This window comes from Anas acuta, chromosome 7 (genome assembly GCF_963932015.1).
Source record: "Anas acuta chromosome 7, bAnaAcu1.1, whole genome shotgun sequence".
Lineage (NCBI taxonomy): Eukaryota > Metazoa > Chordata > Aves > Anseriformes > Anatidae > Anas > Anas acuta.
Genome location: NC_088985.1, coordinates 17254725 through 17269636, shown reverse-complemented (window position 1 = coordinate 17269636; position 14912 = coordinate 17254725). Strand labels below are relative to the sequence as shown.

Below are 14912 nucleotides of genomic sequence, written 5' to 3'. Positions count from 1 at the left end.
CCAGTTTAGATTTTCTTTTAAATGAAATAGATGAATTTCTATTACTTCCATAGCATAATAATTTCAACTGGGAACTCAAGAACATAATGTGTTGAGGAAAATTAACGTGGTAAGAGGCATACTTTGCAGATGTGAGTTCCACTGCTGCTTCATGTCACAGTTATTTCCATCCATTAAAAATAACAATAACAAAAAAGACACCAATGCAGGCTCCTTATGTTTTTCCAAGTTTAAAGATAACGTTAGAGCTCTTTCCTATCTCGTTCACTATCTACTTCATGATTAGCATCTCTGCTGTATTCATAACAGCACCGTAATTCAGTCCAAATACACATTGAGTTTAACAATTCTCTAACAGGAATGGAATGGGTACTACTATCTGTATTCAGCTGTATTCACAATGCTTGTTTACACTTGGTTGTAGCTTAGTTTCATCCTGTCTAGGCAGTCAGAACCTGTAAAAAGAAATAGTCACTGCTAATTAATCTATATCTTGAAAAGACTGAAATATGCAGGTCACCTTCTGAATTAAATCTAACCTTGTCTTGTGTATAGATATGCTCTTAAGAGACATTAGCAGAATTATCTGCTAGTTCATAAGAACTCATTGTAATGCAGTCTCATTATGTTACTTCGCACATCCTCCAAGAACTTCATTCTTCCCCACAAGAAGAAGTTAACAGATTTTAGAACTATTTCTGTAAGAAGGCAGACAGCGCAAGATCTGGATGCTGTTCTCACTGAACCGGGGATGTAACAGCACTGGAACAGCCAGAATGCCTGAAATCTATTCCTGGTTCAGCAGTAATATCCTCCAACAAGCCAAGCCTCTGTGTCCATCCGTTCTGCCTACCTGTAACACCTTACCAAAGGAAAATTTGTTGTAATCACTGGACTGAAAGACTCAAAACAGAATTACAGTAAAAAAACAAAAGGTGAAAAATATGCTGAGAAATGAGCTCATCTCAATTACTTTGAAATTTCAAACAGTAAAAGGAACGCTGCCTACTTACATAGCTAAGATGACGAATAAATCCTCAGACACCAGCTCGCCGGGGAAAGCCTTGTTTCTGATCATCCATCCCAACAAACAACGTAGCAGTGCCATAGAAAACAGCTGATTCTCATTCCATCAGATTTCAGCCTGCATAACAGCAGGGCACAATTTTACAGTGAAGGCTGGAATGGAAGCTGAGGTAATAAAGACACAGTGGAAACTAACGCTGTATTGGCCCAGTTTTCATTCCACTAAAATTTTAAGTGCTGTCATCTTTTCCATAATATCAACCCACCCATACTTGTTCTTTGAACAGATAAGCTGAACCTAAAGGCATTACAAAGCAAAATGAAAAAGTGCATACTCCTGTCTTATGCAAGAGCCTGCGCTTAGCAATGAACGAAGGTGCCAACCTGCTCTCATTTGTATTTACTTCCCCTTAGATGAGTCAACAGTTTGGCAACTTAAAAGCTGGATACTTTGAAACTGCAAAGTTTAAACTGATTGCATTTATGAAAATTAGATCGTGTCCATAGCTCTATTGAAAAATGTGCTTATATTTTACTGAGTAAACAACTTTTGCCAGTGTTATTACTTCTGCAGACACAGATGTTCGTTATCCCTGCTTAATTGGGCACAGCAAGAATTAATCTGGAGCCAGGGCAAAGACAGAAGAACTTAGACAACATACTGTCTCGCTAAAACCACCTTCCACCAGCAACCTAAAAAGCAGCGCCACCCCACAGAGCACTGCGGGATCATTAGGCACAAATTTACTCCCAGTAAGGGCTGGCCTACCCCACAGAGAACAAGGCTGTAGTCGAACACTTTTGATAAACATGCAAAAATGTGTATGCATCAAAGACCATAGATCACACAGTCCTGTATACAGACCTTATGGAGACCTTCCTGGAGCACAGAAAATTAACAAGTATTTTGTGCATAAAGCCACTATGCTTCTAAAGGTTGGCTCTCTCATAATTCTTGCCACCGCAGCCCAGAAATATTCAAATAGAGCCAAAAAATATATAGCAAAAGAAAATGAAAAGAATTAGATTTGTTTTCCTGATTCCCTTCCTATAAAATTATGAGTGGTTCTGCATTATTTCACAATAATCTGCAAAGTAAAGAAGTCATGAGGTAACAGGCTTAAAAACAAGTATAAAGAAACAACTTGACAATACATCACGAATTGTGGAATTCCCTACCACAGAAAGGTGATTAAGTCAAAACACCATTTGCATCAAAAAGGTTAGGTTTGTTAATGGAGCACATGCCCATCAGAAACAACTGCAAGTTACTGTCTAGATGCAGGTTTCAGTTCAGGATATCCCTGAACTACTGCCCATTGGAAAGATTAAAAGTCAAACAACAACAAAACACAACGGAAGACACATTCCAGACTTGCCTTGGTTTTTATAATCTTTCTCTAGGCACTTCTTTAGGTCACAGTTGATACAGCTTGGCCAGTAGGAATGAGGCAACCCTAGCCAAAAGCCTTTCTTGGAAAAATAAATAATAAGAAACACTACCTAGCAAACAAAAAGGCATAAAAGCTAAGAGAAAGAATTAATTGTCAATTGATTTCTGGGGACAAAGAATAAGGAAGAGTTGACTCAGGCGAAGAACAAATTTTTAAATAAGGCAACCAGACAGGGACCCTAAGCAAAGTTTCTGCCTTTATTAACCATTCTCCCTGTTGCCATCTAGCAGCTCACCGATGCAGGAAGACAATAAAGGAAGGATGAAATGAAGTTCAAGTATATGGACCCTGGTAGCAACAAGCATAAACCTAAACTAAGAGAATCATCAGCTACAACTCTGTCATAAAACCAAGGGCAAGGAGGAGGACATAACCCCATAAAAGCAGAAAATGAAGTGATACTGGAAGGCAGCCAGTGGGAATAAAATGGGGTGGTACAAGTTCAAAGCTTCAGAAATGTAAAATAAGTGAGCTGAAAGAGAATCCCAAACCCCCTTATCGACTACTACCAGAATAAGAATACCACACAAGTTGTTCTGTGTTTTTCCCTGCATTTTTCTTCACCTCACTTCAAAGAGTCTGGAGGAGCTCAGTAAGCAAGCTATGTCGTCGTGCTTCCTAAAAGAGGCAGGCCCTGTATAAAGTGCAAACACACAAGGTGCAGAAACTTATCTCCCAGTTACTTAAGTAATAGGTATTGTTGCTTTTTATTAGTACATCTTGCAATTTTATGCCATTTCAAAGATGCATGCTGATACTTTGCCCAGCAAATCTACCTGATTTGGTCTGCTACTGGGCAGAGTTATATTTCTGACCAAAACATAGCAGCTATATATGCAGCTGAGTGACACAAAACCCACATCACTCCAAACATAAAGCTTTCAATGCTGGCATCCTGGCTGCATCCAGAAGCCAGACAGCACCAGCAAACGCATTTTCCTGTTACTTCATTCCGTGGGCAATTCCCAAATAAGAAGCTTACACAGCACAAGAAAACAGGACTGACTGCAGCCATTAAAATACCCTTTTCTCCAGTCTCGTGTTGTAGTCTGAGGCTGCAACAGCCGCTGATGTCAAAGGAATTCTCTCCAGAGAAACTTCTGGCTGTACCAGAGAGTACTCCAGCTGTGCAAGCAGAAGAACAGATACCATTAAGAAGACAAGTGCTGTTCTACATCATCCTACTTTAAAATCCAAACAATTTCTCCAGTACCAGTATATACTGATGAAATCCTAGAGAAACAGGAAAAATTTCCCTTATGACAAAAGAATTTCCAAAACTGTTTTGCCTTGAAACTACACAAAGATGCTGGTATTTCCTTCAGGAAGACATGTTTCTTTACTAAAATGTCACATCGGTTTTTGGCACTGGTATAGTTTTCTTACTCCAATTTCCAAAACCGTGACTTCAAAGAGTCTGCCAACAGGGCAAGGAGATAAACAAGTTGTGACATTAAGTCCAAGCAAGCTTGGAGAAAGGCACTGCATTTAACATTGATTTTTCCAAGAAAAATGCAGATAACAGGCAAACAGACACAAATGCTCAAATTCCCCCTCTCCCTTCAAATTCAGAAATCAAGACATAAGTAAATGCTGTTGAGACAGAAGAATATTGTTTTCCCTCTCTAAAGTGATTTGGATAATTATAGCATGCAAATAGTGCTGAGCACTTCAAGAACTACTAAGTAATTAGATTTTGCAGGTATAATTTATTCTGAAAAGCAAAGACATGAGAAAAAAAATTGATGCATGCACCTATTTCACCATTAGCTTCTTCAGGAAAATCCTATTATTATAGAAATGTACAACTGCCCATGTTTCAAAAGCCAGAATTCAAATGATGAAGCATTAGTTCTGTCTAGGCTTACATGTGCAGTGCTCCATTAGTATTATTATCATTTTACTAGATCTATAATAAAATCATATCTGAAAGCTGATTGAAAAAAACAACATTTTTCAGGAAGCATGAGGACAGAAAATCTTTCTGTAGGGCAGTGGGAAGTGCTACCTATCAGCTACTGCTGCAAACAGGCTCCTTGTTCAAGAAGGACCTCATGGCACACGGCGCTCCTTCCGAGAAAGTACAACTGCTTGTCAGCTGAATGGTTACGGACAGATCTGCTCAGCGTAACAGCCGTCAAGTCCCGAGCCAGGGAACCTCTGACAAAGTAAAATCCTATCTCTCATTAAATGGACTGAGGGTTTATCATCCTTCTGAAGAAGACCAGGAATTTTTCCAAATTATCTTTACAGGTTGTTGTCATTTAGTTTGATGATACTCTCCTCCACATTCATTAGGTTGTTGGATATTTTTTTATTTATTTATATATTTTTTTTTAACTTTTAGAACAAAGGAAATACCCTTTGTATTTGGCAGAAATATTAAAACCACATGACTACACACCTAAGTAATAGGAAAAGGCAGAGTCAGGAAGTTTTAAACAATAATTTCTACACTAAAATTCTATTTATTGCCTACCTGACCACAGTCCGCATTCCCAGCAGGAAGCCTCGCCAGCACCCACCGCAGAGCAATGCGCGTGGCAGTGCCCATGCAGAACACAGCCACACAGCACCAAAAGCTCTGCAAAGACAAGCCCTGAACCTAGAGCTGCCCTTAAAAATGCCCAAGTGAAAACCAACTACCTGATCTGCCTCCAGCACCAAAGGCTTACGCTGAAATGTAAAATGGGTCCTTAGAACAGAACTGACCTCAGGTCAATCTAGGACAAGTTTCATTAAGAAAAACATCACTACTGAAGAAGTAAGGTTTCTTCCTTCCCAACCCCTTCTGTAACCTCCAGCTGGAATTAACCTCTTCATAAAGCTGTAATAATTACACTATAAAGACATCAATTATGTTACTTTCTAAATACAAATCTAAATTCTTCCATCTGAAAAGGAGTGCAAAGAAACTGCTACCACTATGCTTTCAGAACATTTCTGCAGTTAGGTCTCCCCACAAACTGGTTGCAATTAAACAAAAATTATCTTTAGCCTCTTTTTGCCTTTGTTTATAACATTAATACCAAAAAACAGTTAGTGGAAGGAACAAGCTCAGCAACAGGTAAATATATTCAGTACTTTGGTGACTCCCTGCTTAAAAGCTGTGCTGAACTCCTAAGATAGGTCTCCTAAGATAAGTTGTGTCTCAGTTTTATTAGGAGAAGCATTGTGCTGAGTCTCTTGCTCTAATTTTTGTGTGCACTATATCAATGGTGTGGTATATCCGACCAACAGATGATATTTATCCTGAATAGTATTTTGTTCCAAGTGTCAGAAACCTCCAGTTCTTGTACAGAAATGGTTTGCTCACTCAGGTTCCTCTGTAATTTATTAAGAACTAGAACATGAAACTTCATAGTTTGGTTAAATCCTGTGTGCAAAACAGCTTAATCTACATTAAATCCTCACAAAAATATTCTTCAAGGCAGGAGTTAATCTGTCCATGGCCTCAGCCACCACTCAGGACAGTTGTACAATACTTCCTCACCACTCCTGTTCTTCCCCAGCCAGTGCCTCTAATTTTCCAGTCTCACATGAGTCTGTTCTTCAGGAAAGAATTTAACAAGCACTCAAAATGAGCGGCTCATGCTGTTCAGTAATAAGAAAGCCAAAGAAGAATGTGATGAACAAGTAAATCACAATCACAGAACAATTAAGGCTACAAAGGACCTCAGAGGAAGTGCCTACGGTAAGCTCATGCTCAGAGCATGAGATCAGATCAAGCTACCCAGTTGGTTCCTGAAATCCGCTAAGGATGGAGACTGTACCACCTCTCAATAAAACGCAAGATTGTCCTAAAAGAGGAAAAAAAAGTTTCTTACTACCAGTTGGAATGTCTCATGCTTTAGTTTATGCTCATAAATTTGTAAAATATTTCACATGCTTCTGATCTAAGTTCCTACTGCCTAATCAGGAGTAATTTTCTCAAACCAAATGAGGTTATCTCTGTTACTGGACCAATGAAGACATTGCTATGTCCTAGTTCAGATAGAGACCTACTGGCACTCCCATATCAGCTCTAGGGGCAGGGATCACACAGTAGTGTCAATCTGATATGCAGAAAACCAGGAATTGCCTTTGAAAACTCTGAGCTCAGCAAGAACTGCGTTGCCATTGTTATACTGAGGTAAGCGCTGGAATTTGAGTGGATTAAATATTTAAGGCCATTCACAGCCATTAGCAATTCCACACAACATGTATATAGTAATTAATTCACCTCTTAGCATGACAATATGGGCCCTGGCATTTAGCATTCATGTCATTATTCAAATTAATTCCAGACAAGCAGGAATAAGAAGAGGAAGGGAAGCCCACAAACAACCTACAGTATTGTTGTACTTCTGTTGTGATACCATCAAAATAAACCAGACGGGTAGAGACATGAGGAAAAAGCACCACAACTAGCATACCATTTTCAAACCAGCCAGGCACAGTTAAGTCTGAGGTAAAACAACGTAGACTGATATCTCATGTTTACTGCTGTGAAAATCCAAATGACAAAAGCATCCACGGCTGTTAAAAGATTTTTTGTTTAACTAGAAATCTTATTTTAAGCTTTGGATTCCTGTTCAAACAATCTTACATACTTCTTGATTTACTGTGCATACATGAGATACAGTATCTCAAAGGTTAAAGGATTGATATGTCATTATCAATGGATTAACTCCTGTACAAACAGTACACAAACTCCTTTATCAGAAGAAAAAGGTGATATAAATGTGTAACTGATGCTTGAAATTGCCCGATGCTGAAAATTCTGCTGTATCTTTTACAGCAGAATGAAGCAATTCAGTTGGGCATGAAACTGTAGGAGTCATATTTTCCACCTTTTCTCCCCCAAAACCTCACATATACCTTTCCTGAAAAAGATCTTGCCAGTACTGCTGCTTCTACCTAGAAGCATTCCCAGTGCTACACAGTCAGACAACGCAACTTCAATTTGAAAATGTCACTCTGTACCCTTCACACAGAAAAGCTCTCTGTTCTGGTAGAGCTGACAGGACTCCACCATCTTTTGTCTCTGAACATCGCCAGTTCCTACCAGCAAGAGGAATGCATACAGTGAAATTGCCCAGGTATCTTTTCAGCCTGCTGCTGTGACAGCTGACAGACAGGCAGAGGAGAACTGACTACAAGCAAAAAGCAAGCCAAGAAAGGCAATGGAGAAGTAGCACAGCTTGATTCATGTGATAATGATATTGCCGGATACAACTGAAAATTAATACCAGTAAATGGACTGACTGCAGAACTAAATTACCAAGTTTAACTACCTTTCTATGTCTCCCAGAAAGGAAGTCCTTTGCTTTAAGAAAAGGCACTTAGACACCAAAATGTATTTCTTCTCAAAAGATGACTATTTCCAGACCAAACCCACAGTCTGAAACCTACCAATCTGAAAGGAGTAAGTGATATAAATACCTTTCTGCTAACAGGAAGGTCACATTCTCTACCTGCCCATTCCTTCCTAAACCAATGCATTTTTAAGAGAAGCATTTCAAAGAATGCTTTAAAAAGCCTTTACAGAAAAATTAGTGTCTAGTCTAGAGAATTTAAACAAATTAGGAGGACCTTAAAAACAGCAATTTCAATAAAAACTGTTGTTCATCCTGCAGCACTGTCAGGCTCACACTGCATCCTTCACTGTTTCCTTTTTTTAAAAAAGTAATGAAATCTATATTTCAAATCTACATAGTATCCGGAATCAAAAGGAACTAAGTTCTTTATTGGCATCTCTCTTTTTTTTTTTTAAAAAAAAAAAAAAAAAACAAAAACAACCATACTTCAACAATATTGACATGAATTCTCCAGATATCATCTATTACGCTATAAGGACTGCATAGATTTGCTACTAACAATAATAATATTCATAATAGAGAACACAGAGTACAGAGAGCATTATACTTTATTAATTGCAAGTTTTATGAAACTTCGCTGTGTTTATTTGCACATCTCAGGTAGAATATAATGAAAAAGCTTTAGAGAACAGGCAACATATACAATTAACATTTTTTATTCCTATTTTCTTTCCCTTCCGTGACCTATTTTCTTGAATAACATGCAGATCTAGTGAGGACATTAACCTGTTTCCATGTCATAGCAAAGCTCGTGTACCAATGTGCATTAGCTGTTGTTTATTGATCCATTTATAAATTCATTCCACTAGGAACACCAGCAGGAGGATTAGAAAGTGTTTTGCTATGCTATGCGACACTTCATTGGTTAACTATTTCCCAGAATATATTTATTTTAACATTTTGTGGAAATACTTACAGGAGAATCCTCCTCTTCAAACAGTCTCCCACATCTGAATCACTCGTATATTTTTAGCCCATTCATTACTTTCAAAAGTCAAAATGTAATAAATCACATAGAAGTGTAACGTACAAGAATTACATTGTCTGCTACAAATACTAGTTTACATGTTACCAACTGTTAGAATTAACAAACTAGCTGGGCTCTGCTCAAGAGTGTGAAATGCCAAATCAAGTTTCATGCGCACAGGAAAAAAAAAAGAAATAAAAGGCAGTTTCCTCTTCCCCAAAGACATCTCATCTGCAAATTGTTCCCCCCACACAGTATGCGACGCGTGCTTCTGTATAAATGTGAATGAGCCAAACTGCACCATAAAAGAGAATTCTAGACAAGACACTAATCCGTGATCATTTTTTATTTATTACAGATCATCCTACCTGCTTCTGCCGTTAGTATAATTAACCTTTGGAACAGCAATTACATACTGCTTATTTGCAATGTACACACTCATAAAAAAAAAAGAAAAGTCTTTGTGCTAAGAGGTGTTTATACCATTTCGTGAGCTTAACTACTTTTTAAAAATAGATGCCTACAATAAACCCACATTCACTGTCCCGATTTAAGCAGGCGGGGAAAGCAGCTGAGCTTTATAGCTCCAAAAATTCAAACTGCTACAGATGACAGGGGAAAGTAATTTCAAAAGCAGGAAAGTAATTCCAGCCTTCAAATCTGAGGACTGCAAGCTTGACCAAATCCACACATCAAATGAATTCTGGCAGAACATAACAAGCCAGGGCATACTGCAAAATAATTAAGGAAAAGATCACTGTGGTTCATGGCCTGGCACACTTTTACAGCCAACTACAATTCAGTGAAGTTTTATCCACAACATAAAATGGTATCATTTCAGGCTTGGAGAGACATTCAGAAGAAGGAACCATTCATAGTTTTAAGTCTAAAGTTTAAAAACCCTATTCCTCTGACTGAAAAAAATAAGAGGACATTTGACATTTTGCTTTTGATGACAAACCTTGAAAAAATGAGTGAAATGCAAAGGAGTGGCAAAAAGTGACAGAACAGATACTAATCACAGCCTGTGGACCAGAAATGCTGTGCAAAAGAGGAAGATGTTACTCTTAAGTGGGGTGCTCTGACCAAAAAAAGAGGGAGAAAACAAATGGGACAAAGGAAATGTTAGACAACATGATCATATAAGCCTCATTTCAGTAATAAATGAGGCAGCAAATTACATTTTTCTCGCCTGCAGGAACATCTGACCAGTATCAGTTTTCTTCCAACACCTCTTTAATCCATTATCCAATTTCCAACATTTTGAAATAAGAAACAAGAGATCACAGAAGTAATTACATTCCTACAGACTACATGAAAATTGATGGTCAGGTAAAGGAAAAACAACCAATTTGCAGTTTTGGTGAGGGGGAAGTAGAAAAATTCACCCCTTACATATTTGATTTGTCAGCAGTTCAATCAGTACAGAATGTCCACAACACTGTTTCTTGTTATGGAAGACAGTGGGGTTAAAGACTGGAGGAAAAGAGATAAGGAGATAAAGACACAATTGAAATACAGAGGAATGTAAATTTCACTCTTTCTGCAGTTCACTGAAACCCACAAACAGTAACTTGTTTTAATAGCCTTAAAAAATGAGAATAATATGGGCAAGTATTAAATTTATTGACCTCCTCCCATCAGGTGGGTTGCCTAGAAACACCTTACCTCAGAATGAATGGGGAAATGGATTACGTTCTCCTATCCGCTTATTTCAAACATTTTGTAGAATTTATTTCATGAGATCTATGGAACAGAAGTCATTTCCCCATTCTGCTTTTACAGCATTGAGCACACTGTAGATACTCAATGAAGAGTAAAAAAAAAAAAAAAAAAGGTGATATGCAACAATAACAATAATACACTCTGAAAAAAGCCTCCATAGATAAATACAAACCTGTATAGAGCATGCAGAAGTGCTGGTGTGATGACTCAGCTGCTAATGTATTTCATTTACGTTCATTTTCTTAGCAGCAGCCTGAGGTTATTAATAACTCCCAGGATGCCACTTAGCACTGTGGATTCATTTTCCCGTTAATGGTAGCAATGGGTTCCTTGTTAATGGTTTTAAGATAATGCTGGATTTTACCATATGGTTGGGTTTGTACGAGGGTTTCTCATGAAAAGCCAGAGAGTGTAAGAAATTGTTGCTATATTTAACTTCAGTGTCCTCACATGCACAGCAGGCAATTGGAATGGACAGTGTTCCAGCATTCACAAGTGCAAAGGATGCTCGATATTTACTGCACGTTGTGTTTAAGAGGACTACAGGGACTTTAAACAAGAGAACATATGGATAGATCAGAGGGCGGGTAATGGAATGATGAGCTTTTCACCTCTGGGTCACTGGTTCAAAACTAAACTGGTTGGTAATGAAGGAAGCTATTACTATCCGACAGCTCTGGCTTTTACAAATTGATTTGTCAGGCTTAGTGCAGCTCTCACCAAACTCAAAACTCACCATTATAATTTGCACTCTTGCAAACAGTTTCACCCCAGCAAAGTAACTGAAACTTGAACAGAGAGAGAAGTAACCTTTCTTCCTCTGGCCCCATCTCCAGAGCAGGGATTGCCAGAGGAACAGTGAAAATTACACCGTAGCACATCATTCTATGGGTAAAGACAACCTCTGCATCTCAGACACCCAAATATAACTGCCTCTTTATGACAGTGTTAAGGGCTTTTAATACTGAAGAAGGCAAGGAAGAAGACACACCAACATGGATGCTTTGAAACTAAAATTTTAGTGTTGCGTAAAGATTTCTTTGGATATCTCACTCAAAGATGTATTTCCTACGTCTAAAGATTACAAAGCAAATGGTCAGAGTGCCCTCTGAAAGGAACATCCCAACTTTAACATCCACTTTGTTATAATGCATTTGTAGCCAAAACATATAAACAACGTTTGTAGGAACAACATGGACTTCAGTTTTTAAAGTATTTCTTCACAGCTTTGTTAGTAAATTTGCGGATTAGTCCAGAACAGTGCATAACTTTCCACATGCTTTCATAATTTGAAGAAAAAAAAAAAAAAAAAAAAAAAGCTTTTAGCCTCAAAACCCTTCTTCCTTTGCCTCTTAATAGTTTGACAACAGTCACAGCAAGTGCTCCGCAGGTTTACTGGATGCTAACTGCTACAGAGGTGAATAGACACGAAGTTTTAATGTAGCACCTTCATGATCACCTTTACTTCAAATATTTAGGGTATCACACAACAAAGTCTACTGGAATTTTTACAAATTTTTACAAAACATTACATGTACATTAAAGACTGTAACAGAATACGCACAGCTCACAGATCTTGTGAAGTGCTGAAAAATCAACATATGAAAGAGCCTCCTCTCTTCCTGGCAGCCTTCTCGTTTTCTACTAAGTTGTTTCTAACATACTGAAGTTTTTCCTTCCTTTTTCCAACAACTCCAGAAACAGAATGTTTCCACTAACTTTAAGACAGCCACAAGAAGTTCACTTCCCAACTGAGTGCCTGCATCTAAATTCAGCAAGTTGAATATCCTGAGGTGGAAGAGACCCACAGGGATCATGAAGATGGCACGTGGTCCACTGCTACAAAATTAAAGTCACGTAACTAAGCGAGACCCTATTTCAGCTAAGCACTTCTCCCGTGTCCCACAGACGGCCTGGTGAGATCCCCCTAAGAATTTAATTTCATCAGGACACAGCACAAGAAATCCCACGCATCAAGTGATATAACACAGAGAAGAGATGGAAGTGGAATAAACTGCTTGCTCAACTTGCTTGTCAAGAGACCTACATGTTGTGTAATATCATTTAAAAACTGTCCAGGCTGCAGCCAAGAGATGTTTCTCATAGAAGTCTCACGCACAGGGTACAAGCCTTGGAAAGGAGGCTCCCTACAGATAAAGACCAGATTTTAAAGACTAAGCCTATAATTTCACTTGCAGTTAAAAGGAACAATAGAGAGATTTTTGTACAAAACAAATCAAAATTCCTTGACAGTCAGTAGCAAGATTCTTGCTGCTCCTCTCTGCCATGAAGTACTGCGTTATCTGTGCCAAGAACGAACTTGAGTGATGAAAACACACAATAATGTTGGAAGGGTGACTGCAGCTGTTATTGATAAAAAGAAAGAAGTTAAAATGCCAAGTTTAGACAAAGGCAAGAAGTTGGATATCAGCGAACAAAAAAAAAAATGTTTGAATAAATGTGAGGGGAATATACGTTAGGAAACCGAAGAACGTTTAAGTAATTTACATTTCAGAATGTTACATGAAAAACTGAAACAACTAATAAGTTCTGCAAGTGTTAATAAGCATGTCCATTACAGGACACACTTTTATTCTTTATGAACAGTAAGTCATGCACACACAAAAAATGAATAGCTGTGGCTTTTTATTACTCTTTCATCCTCCTGCCTCAGTTTGCATTTGTATCACCTGCTGCACTTTGCATAGTTGCACTGCACATTATTTGGGACAGCAGTTCTTCCTACTGATGCTTATCCAGCTCTCAGATACAATGGAACCTAAATTCTGATCAGTGCGGACATAACCTATCTTTAAGTAATGCTGTTTATGAAGCACCAAAAACTGAAAAACAAGAATACTTTCTCTTTTATGTACTCTTCATGAAAATTCACATAAGAAGGCTTAATGCCTAATAACAACATCAGGACTGGATAAAGAAGGATTTAAATTCCCATTACCCTTGTTTAATGAACTAGTGAGTACAGTACCAAAATAGACTATTAACCCCGAACAGAGAGAAGAACCAATATAATTTTACCTGCACTGACTGAAAGAGATGAACTGAAATGCTTTCACAGTCATCAGCAGTAAAATTTCTAAATTCTCTAAGATACCTCTAAGTTTGTACCGGACAAATGAAGCACACCCTTCTCCCATACCCCACCCCAAGAACCCTGTGGCTTCCTGACTGGCACCACAGAGCAGAGGAAGAAAACCCTCCTGTTTAGTTCTGCATGAACGATACGCAGCGTGCTTGATTAGACATACTCTCGATTAAGTGAAGGAACAGAATTTAAGGAGTAGCCTGTCTACTAAAAGCATTAGTATTTCCACCACTTTCTAAATAAGAATAGATTTTAAAGACTCATTTTTCTTTATTATTATTATTTTTTTTGAGTCCATACTACAATTTTGGTCATCATTTTTAAAAGCTGTCACGTTCCCGTTAAATATTAACTCAACAGACTTCTCTGCACAGCAACGTTTTCCTTCCCAGAAATAAGCCCGCTGCTCTACCTTGCTGTTGTTTCCCGAAACTGCAATTGAACTTTAGGTGAATTGCAGCACAAACCCTTTCAGCCTGGGATTTACGTCCCAAAGCCTGAAGAGCAGCGCGAACCCAGAGGGGTTTGTTTTCCTTACAAACTTCATTATTTCAAACTGCATGGTTATTCTGCCCCGAATTTGGCACGCATGCTGTCTCCACGCACCGTAACAGGGAGAATTTGTTCCAAACCCCCCAAATCTCCGCGGGTCCCTGTGCCATGTGGCAGCAGCCCCGGTGCCAACAGGAGGTGTGTGCGCACCGGCAGGGCGCTCATCCCCGGTAACCCCCACCCATCCCCACCCCTAATCCTCCTGCCGAACCGAGGCTTTCAAACGAAATGAGATGCTGGAAAAGCGGAAAACTGCTGGTTTTAAAGAAAAAAAAACATCATACATACTTCGCCTTCCTGGGGCTGCGCTGCAGCGAGCAGGGCAGCGGAGCCGAGCGGCGCCTTCCAGCCGAGAGCCTCCCCGCCAGCCCGGGCTGCAGGAGCCGGCAGCCGCCGGTCAGCGGGGTGCCGATCTCCGCGGGAGCCGCCACCCCCGGGGCTCCGCGGTACCCCCGAGGGGACGGGACAGGGGGAGAAGGAAGAGGCGGCGGCGAACCCCGCGAGTCTCCGAGCGGGGAACTCCTCGGGGAGCCGCTGAGGGGCGGCGAGCGGGACCCGGCGGCGGTCGGTCCCCACCTGGCGGCGGCCGCTCCCTACCTGGCGGCGCCGCGTCCCCGCCGCCGGCCGCCCTCCTCCCGCTGCTATAGCTACGGGCAGCCGCCGCGCCCGCGCTCTCGCGAGAGCCGCCATTTGCCTGCCACAGCCCCGGGCCGCGCCGCCGG

At 39.8% G+C, this 14912-nt stretch overlaps 1 protein-coding gene across 5 annotated transcripts in view; it reads right to left on the bottom strand.

Moving 5' to 3' along the window:
- The window catches only part of USP54 (ubiquitin specific peptidase 54), a 98951-nt gene extending 84143 nt beyond the window's left edge, over positions 1–14808 (bottom strand). The window contains exon 1 of one of the 5 annotated variants that reach the window (XM_068689654.1): positions 14479–14808. The gene's annotated coding sequence lies outside the window, so the exon portion shown is untranslated. Of the gene's footprint in view, positions 1–1013; positions 1037–14478 lie in introns of those variants that run through there. The other 4 variants (XM_068689645.1, XM_068689652.1, XM_068689651.1 and 1 more) reach the window with 4 other exon arrangements.
- Positions 14809–14912: the final 104 nt, after the last annotated feature.